General features: G+C 43.1%; 2 protein-coding genes across 8 annotated transcripts in view; both read right to left on the minus strand.

Annotated features, from left to right (window-relative positions):
• SNCAIP (synuclein alpha interacting protein) overlaps positions 1–2469 on the minus strand; it is a 146035-nt gene extending 143566 nt beyond the window's left edge. For 3 of the 7 annotated variants that reach the window (XM_082457847.1, XM_082457848.1, XM_082457852.1), the window contains exon 1: positions 1833–2038. The gene's annotated coding sequence lies outside the window, so the exon portion shown is untranslated. The other 4 variants (XM_082457849.1, XM_082457850.1, XM_082457853.1 and 1 more) reach the window with 4 other exon arrangements.
• Positions 1–11617, minus strand: part of ZNF474 (zinc finger protein 474) — a 217692-nt gene that overhangs the window by 53730 nt on the left and 152345 nt on the right. The gene's annotated exons all lie outside the window — the stretch shown is intronic.

Genomic DNA, 11617 nt, shown 5'->3' on the forward strand with positions numbered 1-11617 from the left:
AGCAAAGCTGTGACATAGTAGACAGAGAAATGCATTTGCTTTAGTCCCTTCCTTTTGGATATCAATACACAATAAATGTCAAATCAATAAATGCAGCATCATTTCAAATCCACCATATTGTAACCTTTCCTCATGAAATGCTTGCTATAAATAAAACGAAGTTTATGTTCAAAATTGTATAGCTTATTTTTTATATTTAATTTCTAACTGAGATGTCCAAAGATCCTTAAGAGAACCACCATCTTTTTCTTCCTGTTTCTAGACCTGGAACTCCTACATATTTGGTTTTGGGTAATCTTCAGTTAATACTGCCTTCCAGAGAGACTTCTGCTATGGTGATGAAAATGTCACACCTTTTCAAATAATTTTAAGGACACCATAAGGGTGTCTCCTTAGACTCTAACCAGGCTGAATGTAATTTAATATTGAGATGCATCAGAAATACCCAACAGACATTCTCTCCCAGATGTAAACACATTAACATACTGCTTTCCCACACCTTGTCCTCTTTGCCTTTTAACATTTCAGTATGTACAAATGAAATACAGATTTCAACCCATTCCCAACTGGGACATCTGCTCCATAATAAGAGAAATAGGTTTTTGCCTTCCTGCAGATTCAGCAAGGAAAGCCGTGCTTGAAAATGACGTGTTTAGAGTGACACCTTGGAGGACTGACATACTCTGCACACATGTAATCCTCATAAACCTCCCCAGACAGCCCTCATTTCATTTCGCAAACTGCATCCTGGCTGGGCTCCACAGCACGTGGTGTGTGGTGAGACTGCCCTGCAGCGGTTCTCCCTTCCTCTGGGCTCTTTGATGGACATTTGTCAGTAACAGCCAAGAGGAGTGGGGCCCAGCCACCAGCAAGTGAAAAACGGCCACCGATAGTAAGCTTAATTAACTTTCCCAAGGAAAGCCTGTTCCCACAGGAAAAAACACCACGTTTCCCCCCTCCTAGCGGTCCATTGAAAATGAGCAACAATGCTGTTGCCTTTTTGTTTCCCAAAGACTTTCTTCCCTGCAAGCAGTAGCGTGTTCCTCAAAGAATGCTAGTATTTCCTGTGGAAACTGTATGGCTGCCAGTAATGGCTCATAATTTTCCCTCTTTTCTTTTCGTAAAAATGAAATAAACAAAACGTGGCATTTGACAATAGCCAAAATACCAGTTCACCTCACTTACCACCTGCAGATGAAAGTCATCACCGCGAAAGAAGGCCAGGAGACAAACACTCCTGGCTAAAACTGACGCGGACGAGCCGGGGACGCAGGACGGCGCCCGAGGGTGGCGGTCGAAGCCCGGGCAGGACGGAGCAGCCAGTGGGCGCGGTGCGGCTGAGCGAGGGGCTCCCCTTGGGCCGTGGCAACCCCAGGCGTCCCTCTTCTGCGATTACTATTATTGTTGGTGGTGCTGTTGCTATTACTATTACTTCGCCCCTCATTATCTCAGCTCTTAGGAGCCGCGGCACTGCCCATCCCTGCCTCCGATACGATCCCAGGTGGCAGCAAGAATAATAACCACACGAAACGGGCAAATGAAAAGAACAATCCTTTGGAAATTGAGGCGGGGGCTGTTCCCCCCTCCCCCAAGGAGAGCAGCCGCTTGGCAGCCGCCGCCGCCGTTGCTGTAGAGACCTCCCCCCAAACCCTTTCTGCAGAGGCACCGCCGCTACTCGAGCAGCCGGGACTCGCGGCACAAAGGGGGCCCGGGGCTCAGTGGGAGCCAGGGCGACACCCGCCCAGGTCGCCCGGTGCAAACTTGGAAAGGCTCAGCCGCCCGCGGCGCCGCCCCTCGCCTCCCCGCGGCGCCCGCCCAGGACCTGGACTCACCGGGGGCGCCCGGCGCTGCGGCGGCTCGGGAGCGCGGACTACGGACGGACGGACGGATGGACGGCGGCGGCGGGAGCAGGAACCGCCGCAGCCGGAGCGGGCGGGCGGCGGAGGCGCTGCCGCGGCCCCGCTACGTCACAATGCGGCCGGGCCTCCGGCGCCGCTCCCCGGGCCCCGCAACGGACGCGAGCGGGCGGGGGCAGCCCCGGGGCGGCGGGCGCGGAGCCGGCGCGGAGGGGCGCGGAGGGAAGCGGAGCGCGGCGCGGGCGCACCTCTGGGATGGGGGCGCGGTCACCGCCGCCCGGGCTGCAGGGGCCGCCGTGCCCTCGCGTTGCAGTGCGCCGGGTGCCTGTCCCCCACGGCCCGCGAGTCCCCTCGGCCTGACTGACGGCGACCCTCCCCGCGGCGCCCCCCGCGCGGCCCGCGCCCCAGCCGCGCCGCCTCCTCGCCCCGGACCCCCGCCCGCCCTCCTGCCCGCGGCGGTCAGCGAACCTGCTCTTTCTTCTTTACCTTTCGCTCTGGTACCTCTGCTGCCTTTGCCGCCCCTCAACTGGCTTTCTCCGCTCCTCCCCTCCTACTTTTTGCCCCCGCTTCCCCCTTTCTCCTCCGCCTCCCTCCCCCGCTTGGCGGCCTCTCCCCCCGGAGATGAAATCGCCCCTCACCGTGATCCCTGCGTCGACTGCTGCCACCTCATTGGTCCCCAAACCATTCCAGGGTTCCAGCCTCAGCCGGGAAAAGAGACTCGGGGAGGGGGGGAACGGAACATGGGCACTGTCCTGGGAAACTGCTGTGCTTCGGGAACCCCTGGCAGAGTCCTCAGGGGCTGGCACAGTCCTCAGCCCCCAATCCTCTCCCCCGCCACGCCAGGCTCGCCCACCCTAGAGGACTTCGCCAAGGGGGCTTTGCCCGGAATGTTCTGTGCTCAAGTGTGGGTGGTGGATGGAGGAGACTTTGGTCTAAGCGAATGGCTTTTTAATTCGACAACATTTAATACACCAACGGCCCTGCAATAATATTAACTTTACTCTTAGAGTCTCTTTCTTAATCGGGGGAGTCGGGGTGGGGAGCTGCTGGATGAGGCATCCGCAAGTCAGCAGTTGTGACTGCCTCTTTCCTTCCTTGTTTCCGAAATGAACTCAGGAGGAGTGGAAGCATTTATGCTAACCTTGGCTCCTGATCATCTCGCTTTCGCCCTCTGGAAAGCTTTCAATGGTTTTTAAGAAATCTCTTTCCCGGGAGAGATGTCTCAGAGAAGCTCACTCAGCAAAGCCATTGAGGGCCACACTCTTGCTCCTGGGTGTGGCTGTTTGCCTGATGCTGCTCCAGAGAAAAGTGCGAGGAAGCAAGTTCCCGTCTGTCCGCTTAGGGGCCTCCTCCTTCCCCTGCCAGTTCCAGAAGACAAGAGTGGCGCCACGGTCCTGGGAAATTCGGCCCTATCTGGGTTAGTGGCAATGGGGATGTAGAGCATGTGTAAGACCGACACACATTATTACCAATAAAAAAGGAAGGGCCTTGTTGTTTAAAAACTGTGGTTCCCTGGATGACTAGCGAAATATTGCAAACAGTGCCTATGTAGTCCAGGGGCTGCTTTGTTGGCATTTCAGGAAAGAGGCCATTGTACTATTTGGAGGACATGGCCCAGCAATCCCTGCCCTGGACCTATTTGGACGAGTACAATAGTCACTGAAATAAGGACTACCTTGAAGGCCCGCAGAAGACATTTCACATGCTTTTAATTCAATTTCCTACTGAGAAACTAAATTTCTCTCTCTGCTTTTTGACATAAACAGCCAAAAGCATGTTCTGCAGTGTTGTAATTTGTTTATTGTAATTTATCATATATAAGACTTTAAGTACATACATGGAAAGTGGCTTCACAATTTAAAAAATACACATTATCCCTCAGAAGATATAAAATCAGATGACATCATATGGCACTAAAAATACTTGAAAATATTGGGTTTAATTCTTTCACATCTGGTTAAAATAAAAATGCCTCTTTTTTTTTGCCTAGTATAAACTCTAAGAAAAGCACATCTTGCTTCCATCCAGTAGATATGGATGGAGTTGGTGTCACCCTTGATATGTTCTATACACAACATACTTTTATTGCCATCCTCTTAAATATTTTGACAGCCTGCTTTTTTAAAAATCAAATTTTAACTTATTGAACGAGTAATTTTTTGAAGAGTTATAAATGGCTATTTCCTTCCAACTGCCCTAAACATCTACTCTCTCTAACAGTAAGCCAGGTGTTAACCAGTGTAAATAGTTCAACAAGAAGGAGCTTGATTCTGTTGCATGGTCAGAAAATGGGTTGTCAGAGGAAAGAAAAAAAATGTTGTTTTTGTGTAGCCAAGGAATAGCATACCATAGTCTAAAAGAGCAACCTTTGAGATATTGTTTCAGATATTTTCCCCGTTTATTTTTTTAGTTCTTTTGTTATGGTTCATTCTGTTTCTAACATGTTTTTGATTACATGTTTACCATTGTTTCCATGTGATTATTTTTACACTGTAAAAATAAACCTGTGCTTATACACAGTTTCCCACATAGGTGATGAGTTTGCTTTTACTTGGACTGTTTGTTGGTTTGCTTCTCCTGTGCACAGGCTTGCCAAATCCTAAACCACAAATTGATATACCAAAGTGTGGAAGTAGTGAAGTAATTGGGGTTGAAACAGAGCTAGATTTTAGACTGGATGGCAAGAAAGCCAGCTTCCTCAAAATAACATTGACTTCTTATCAAGCTAATAAACTGTTCTGCCCACTCCTTCAGTGGCTTCTTACTACCAACTAGTCTCTAATACTCAGTTTTCTATTCCAGCAGCTGCCTCTACAGGCTAGTACTAACTATGGAATGGCTTACCAGCCATAGCTAGTAGATTATTTACCCATTTTTAGAATTCCCATGCCTGTCACAGCGTGGAGTATGCAACTCTTAGAGCATTTAGTATATTTCTGCTTCGTGTCCATTTCTACTCCCCTTCTATTCAATTGTCAGTTTCCATTAAATGCCAGGGAGTTCATACTACTCATAGTTGGATCTGTGACACTGAGCAGATTTTTATATTCAAGAGTTAGCTACCGAAAATAATTTGTACAGAAATTCATTTCACTGTATATCATCTGCCAAGGAGTTGCCATGGAATTATTCATTCAATTATTACAATTAAACAGCTGCCTCTTTCTTTTTACAGTTTCCATAATATATCTTTATTGTGCTACAAAAATTGGATAAACCTGCTACAACACTGCCAGTGATCAAATAGACGCTATTTTTTTTCCATCCTTTAAGTGTTGATTTGCTTAATAAAACATCCAACTCTGCATTAAAGGTTCAGATTTTTATTTCTCATTGCAAAGTCTGGATCACTGAAGAGAGCCCTGTTTGGGGTCCTTTCTGATTTCTGTTTGGGACCTATAATTCAGTTGGGCCAGACTGCTCTTTTATTCTGGAGTCAGGTTTGCTTTGTTTGCTGTACAAATGTATATGATTAATTATAAGATATGTATATCAAGAATCAGATCACACTTCATATGCAAATGTGATTGTATTAGTCATGATAAGTTAGGTTATGCTGTGGTAACAAACACTCATGCAACAACAACCCCAAACTTGCACAGATCATTAAAAATGTATTTCCTGCTCTCACTCTATGGCAATTTCAGGTCAGCTGCATCTATGATTCATATCTTTTTCACTTTAAGACTCCAGCCTAATGAAACAGCCACTAACAGCAATGTTGCTGGTCATTCTAGTGAGGGAAAGAGAACTTGAAGGTCTTATACAGGGAATTAAATGCTCCAGCTCAGAAGTTACACGCGTCACTTCTCACAACTCATTGGCCACAACTAATTATGTGGCTCCACTACTCACAAGAGGACAAGGAAGGGCATCCTACAATATACCCAGATATTTGGTAAATAATAAGATGAGGAGGTATGAACATATTACACTTTACCGTAGATCTTATAAAACAGGAGAAAAATCTCTGTGCATTTTACAAAAAAGCCATAGAACTGAAGTATGGAAATAGATGATGAACAGAAGTATAAATTCTATAGCAGTTTTAACTTCTGAAACAACCACAAAATCAAGAGCAAAGAAATGTGACTGATAAAGAATGATTAGGAGCCCAGTTTTTGAACATTTATGAGTTTCACAGAGAAAGGAATGGTTATAGAAACACATGGTTTTACCCAGTTTTCCACCTGGTTATATAGGACATTCTCACATGTTCTCCCCACCTCCTTTTCCCAGTACACACCTCCTTATCTTTGACTTCTTTGGACAGAGCTCATCTTTGCTATACCCATGGGTGTTTGTGTGCCTGAGGTGAGAGTGGCTAGGAATTTAGCATTCTTCACCTGACCTGTTCTCTATGGTCATTTCTTCACTTTCCAGTGATTTTTTTTTCCTTCAATATTTCTTCTTTTCTCTCTTTTTGGAGCAAATTTTAGCCTTTTGCTTCATCTTAGCACTTCTAATAAAGTTAGAATTGGGGAGGGAGATGAAATTCAAGCCCAGGAGCTTAGCTGCTTATAATACTATAGCAACTTCAATAAAAGATTGGGTATAGAAGAAATTTTATGCATTGTTAACCTGATTCACTGAGATATTCCTGAGATTCCATTTAATCCTATTACTGTGCTTTACCTGTCCTTACAGATCATTGGCAATTTTGTTGTTGGTATTTTTAAATGGAAAAAATTAGACCATGTACAAAAATACAATCAGATGAATGTCTTGCCATGTGTTCTGAGGCAGCCTGGGGCAAAAACACAAAGAAAGTATCCATCAGGGATTAAGGGGTTTTGGATAAATCAACTGATTTGGGACCATGATTTTCCCCTGTGCTCCTCTTCCATAATGAACCACCCGCAGGGAGCAAATCTGCTGTAAAACTGCTGGGATACCTAGAGGAACTCTGGATTCAAACTCTATACAAAGTTTTCATGGCTGGATTTAACTATACTTACTTTAACCCCGTAGTCGGATTTGTGCAGGTTCACACGTTATTCTACCTGAGGTTGACTTGGGCTCACTCTTCACCGTGGCCCTGAGAAACACTCTGCCCATTCTTAAGCTTCATCCACAAACCTTCAGTTGTGATTTAAAAGTGATATTTCTGCAGCAACCTGAGCCCAGTGGACTGGTCTCTTCTTCTAGGGGCTCCACCCACATCGTCTTTAGTAGGTCACTTTTTCCAGGTTACTTTTTATGGAAAGCCTTTTCCATCCCAGAGTGGCTTGATGCCTTCAGATCTATTTGAATTGATCTTCCTTTGGGTTACGTCACATCTCCCTATGTGTCCACTGATGTCTCCAATCTGAATCCGTTTGCCATTGACCATGGTGAAGCCAGCCTGAGCCCTGTGTTCCCAGAAATCAGCGATGGTTGAGAAGTGCCCCCACCATTTTGTGTTCCGGGAAATGACTTACCACAAAAAGCCACCTTCCCATGACTTTGATCAAACTCATGGTCCAGTCTTTCTCATGACTCCATAAGATTCGCACATGACTCTCTTGTTTACCTACGAGAAGGCCAGACACAGACTTTGCCCTTTCTGCCTGAATGTGCTGACAAGACTAGACCCAGACCCTCCAACTTCCCATTCTTTGTCTCATGAATGAATAGCTGAGATTAGAACTGTTTGTCCCACTGAAACTTGCTAGACACAGAGAAAAACATTTCCTGTTCAGCTAACTGACCTAGACTTCCCCTGATTACAGCAATCCCAAATGTAACTCATCCCACCTGTAACTTGTCTATTCTTCCCTATAAAAGTCTAAGGCAACATCACCCCTCAGAAACACCCTGACACTCAGAGTCAGGGTGCTATTCTTATTGCAATAGCCTGAATAAAATCAATCTCACTTGTCTGGTTTTTGTCTTTAATACCATCCTTTCCCCCTTTTAAATTCCGGTCTCCTTTTGTCATCTTCATTAATAGCTACTCCAGTCACTGATGTGAATTGATGTCATGGATCTGTTGCTTAACTCTAAAATGGTTTTTTCTAAGCAGTTTTGTTACATCTAACATTTTTATCTCCAAGGGAAATACTTCACACTCTATAGGAAAAACTGGGGAGTGTTTAAAACCCTTCAAATTGTATAGCCTTATTATTCAACTTTTTCTTAGGTTTGTTTTATTCTGTTGGTGAAATAAACACGGCAGAGTATTCAACTTAGTTTGGGATAAATGATCAGCATTCTTGCTTTCATAACATGGCATGTATATATAACAATATCTTAGTTATTAAATATTCAGCCACAGCATACGCTATGCTATACCATGGGGTTAATATATTTTCCAGAGCTGCCAAATTAGTAATTTGCCTGCTGGGTTACACTACAGAGAGAGAGAGAGGGAGCGAGAGAGAGAGAGAGAGAGACCCTCTCAAGGAGGGACACCGGTAGTTTTCCTTCCAGGAATGGTTCTCTGATACAGGCCAATGTGCCTAAAACCAAACATTATCTGAGGCCATCTGACCCTGACTGCAAATCATCCTACTTCTTTCCTTTTGCAAGGAAAAAAGAGAGAGAAAATTCACTTAAGATTGGAAAACTATGGCTGGGAGGTCTTGTGAAGTTCATATTCTGTAAACATGGAGTATTCGTAAGCAAGGACACGTTTAGATACCAGAGATTTCACAAGTGTGCATAAACAGATTAAATCCCTAACTGGAGGTTTTGGTATTTGAAATGAATTTTATGAGCTTGTTTTAAAAAGGAACGTAGGTCAGCTGAGTGTGGTTAAATGATTTAAACGGGAACGCAGGTCAACTTGTGAACACCATGCCACGTTCACAGGGACCTGCCACGATCCCAGAATATGAAACCTATGAAAATGCACTCCATTAATTACTGACCAATTGTAACCGAACTGTATATTTAATTGCGTCTGTTCCTGCAGGCAACTACAAAGTCTCTCTTCAACATTTTAATGATTTTACCATAGCATATAATCTGTGCTTTGAATATTACTGTGATATGTATGTACTTGGATTCAGGGTTTCTGTTGTCTTTACAAGTAATTCATCTTTTTTCTCACTTATTCTACCTTGACACCAAAAACACGCATTTGGGGATGACCGGATAGCTCTGCAGATGATGCCCATGGCTATGAAATGGAATAAAATGATTTAGATTTTATGAGGATTAAACCTATAATAGACTGGTCTCTGACTTTATCTTTAAGCAGCTTCTAGGGATTAATAGAACAGAAACCTTTTCCCCTTGGATAAGCCATGCAAAGACTTTAGAACTGGTTACCTCTAATTAGCAGAAGAAAGCTGTCAGTGAATGGAATGCATAAGTAATTATAATCCCCACTGTTCCAGACCAGAATAAATCCTATTTCCAAACAGCTTTTGTGAAGAAAGACCAGTTCTGAAAATGAAGTAAGATTTTCAGTCTTCCTAGATATGACTGTCTTACGAGTTTTACTTTCTTCCACAAATTTATAGCTTCCAGTTTCCAATTCCTCGTTCTGGGGACATATGGTCCTCTTTAGAAGAAAACAAGGAGAGAAAAGCTAAATACATATTGGACTGGATGAGAAAAGCTGATGGCTGATGAAAAACGTTCCTTGTAAATCATGGGAAATGTTTTAAAGGTGCTTTCTGGGAAGAATAGAGAAAGATGTAATTGTTGATAGACTGAATGCTTTTAAACTCCAAGTCCAAGGCAGCCCTGCTGTATAGAGGTTAAGCACACTGATCTGGGAGTCAGACTCCTTGGGTGTAAATCCCAACTTCCCTTCTTACCACTTCAAAGTTACTTCATGTGGCCAGGCCTTAGTTTCCACAGCTACAAAATCAGATGTTAATAGTGCCTACCCAAAAGTTTGTTATGCGAATTAAATAAGCTAATATTCTAAGAAAACTTAAAATTGAACACATTAAAAAGTTTAAATAAATATTTGTTAAATAAATGTACTCTAGAAAGCCTATGGCACCTGGGTGAATTCACTGGAAAAAATGAACTCTGAAGCTGAGTGCTGCCTTGCTGGATGGAAATATCCCTATTTCTCTACTTGTATCATGGCATTAAATAGCACTAGAATTCTTTTCTCCTTAAACTACAATAATAGTACATCCTGGATTCCTATATGGTCTGTATACAGTTGTTCACAACCCCACTTTTATTATAATCATTTAGATTATTGGAAATATCATTTAGAAAACCTTTCAGTTCATGTTTTAGTATTGCCATTGGTTCTCTGACAATTTAAGATTTAAAAATATTTTATCCTCTAGTTTGATATTTAACTTTCATTTGTAAACAGCATTTAACATTCTACTGAGACCTCCAATGGTGATTTGACTAACAATTCAGGAACAGGTGGAGAAGAAATATTTTTTTAAATGAAACATTTTTAGCAAAAGAATTATCATCAGCATTTAACTCTAGGGCTGTCAATATGATTTTGATATGTTTACCATTAAAGTGATATAAATGGAAAAATACAGTTCTTGGGAAAATGCAAGGTACTTGGTTACACATTTATTCAGCAAATATTTTTGAGCACTTGCTGTGCACTGGGCACTGTGTTAATTGTTTAGGATATATTGGAGTGGACAGAACAGAGACACCAGACTGACCTTATAGGTAGTCAATAAACAAGTATATGTCCGTGTTGCAAAGAGATATGAAGGCAAAAACAGATTGCTGGGGTGGGGGGGAAAGAAAGAGAGGACCTAGTATAATGTTGGGTGGTCAGGGAAAGCCTCTGAAGTTTGAAGAAAGAAAAAAGGACAACCATGTGAACAGTGAGAGAAGAGATCCAGACAGAGGAACCAGCTCCAACTGCTGAGTATCCTTCCATCAACCATGCAGAAACCAAAAGTGTTCAGAGCCATTCTCAAAAAATTAAGTGATTTAAGGAGGGCCATATGTCAGCTACCCCTTGGCCTGGTACCACACACATACAAAAACAAAACTAATCATCAACGCCACCATTAACCATATATTCGGGAAACACAAGCGGAAATGCTGACTTATTAAAGTGCTTACAAAGCATCTATGAGAACAGTATCACTGCATAGTGCTAATCCCTAGACAGCAAGTCTTCAAAGAAAGTAAAAACTCCTACAGTATACTCCCTGGTGTGAGGATCAAGCAATGCTATTGGGAATGTGTAGCCGAGGTAGAAAGGAGATTAATTGTTACAAAACACTAGAGAATTGAGACTGGAACACAAAACACATTTAAGAGCAAGTAGGTAGCAGAAAATCATGAGGTGGTGAAAAATTCTATGAGAATCATAAATAATCGGGTAGATACATTTTAAACATTTTATCCAATATGGAATTTCACTTAAGAGTTGTGACCTAGAAATTTGGAACGCTTCTCCTCAACTTTCCACATTTTCTAAAACCTGTCATGACCTTGGCAATGGCTTTTAGTAGCTACATTGACCAGGGGAAAGAACTTGGAATCTTGGTACAGATTTGAGGAAATGAGGATTTTTGAAAAAAACAAAACAAAACAAAAAATTCTATTGTTCACAGCATACTGAACTACTCACAACTCTGTGATATTCTATAAAAGCACAACAGGTCCACAGCAAATGCTCTAAGTATAGCCTGCAGTGTCCCTCCAGGGCTGCACAGTTCCACAGAGTAGCCACTAGCCAGAGGTCGTTATAAGCACTCAAACCGTGGCTAGTCCAGACTGAGATGTGCTGTGAGTGTAACAGACACACTGGATTTCAAAGTCTTAGTGCAGAAGAAAGAATGCAAAATATCTCATTAATAATTGTATAATGTTGCGATATA

The sequence above is a fragment of the Balaenoptera physalus genome, assembly GCF_965194825.1.
Source record: "Balaenoptera physalus genome assembly, chromosome: 3".
NCBI lineage: Eukaryota > Metazoa > Chordata > Mammalia > Artiodactyla > Balaenopteridae > Balaenoptera > Balaenoptera physalus.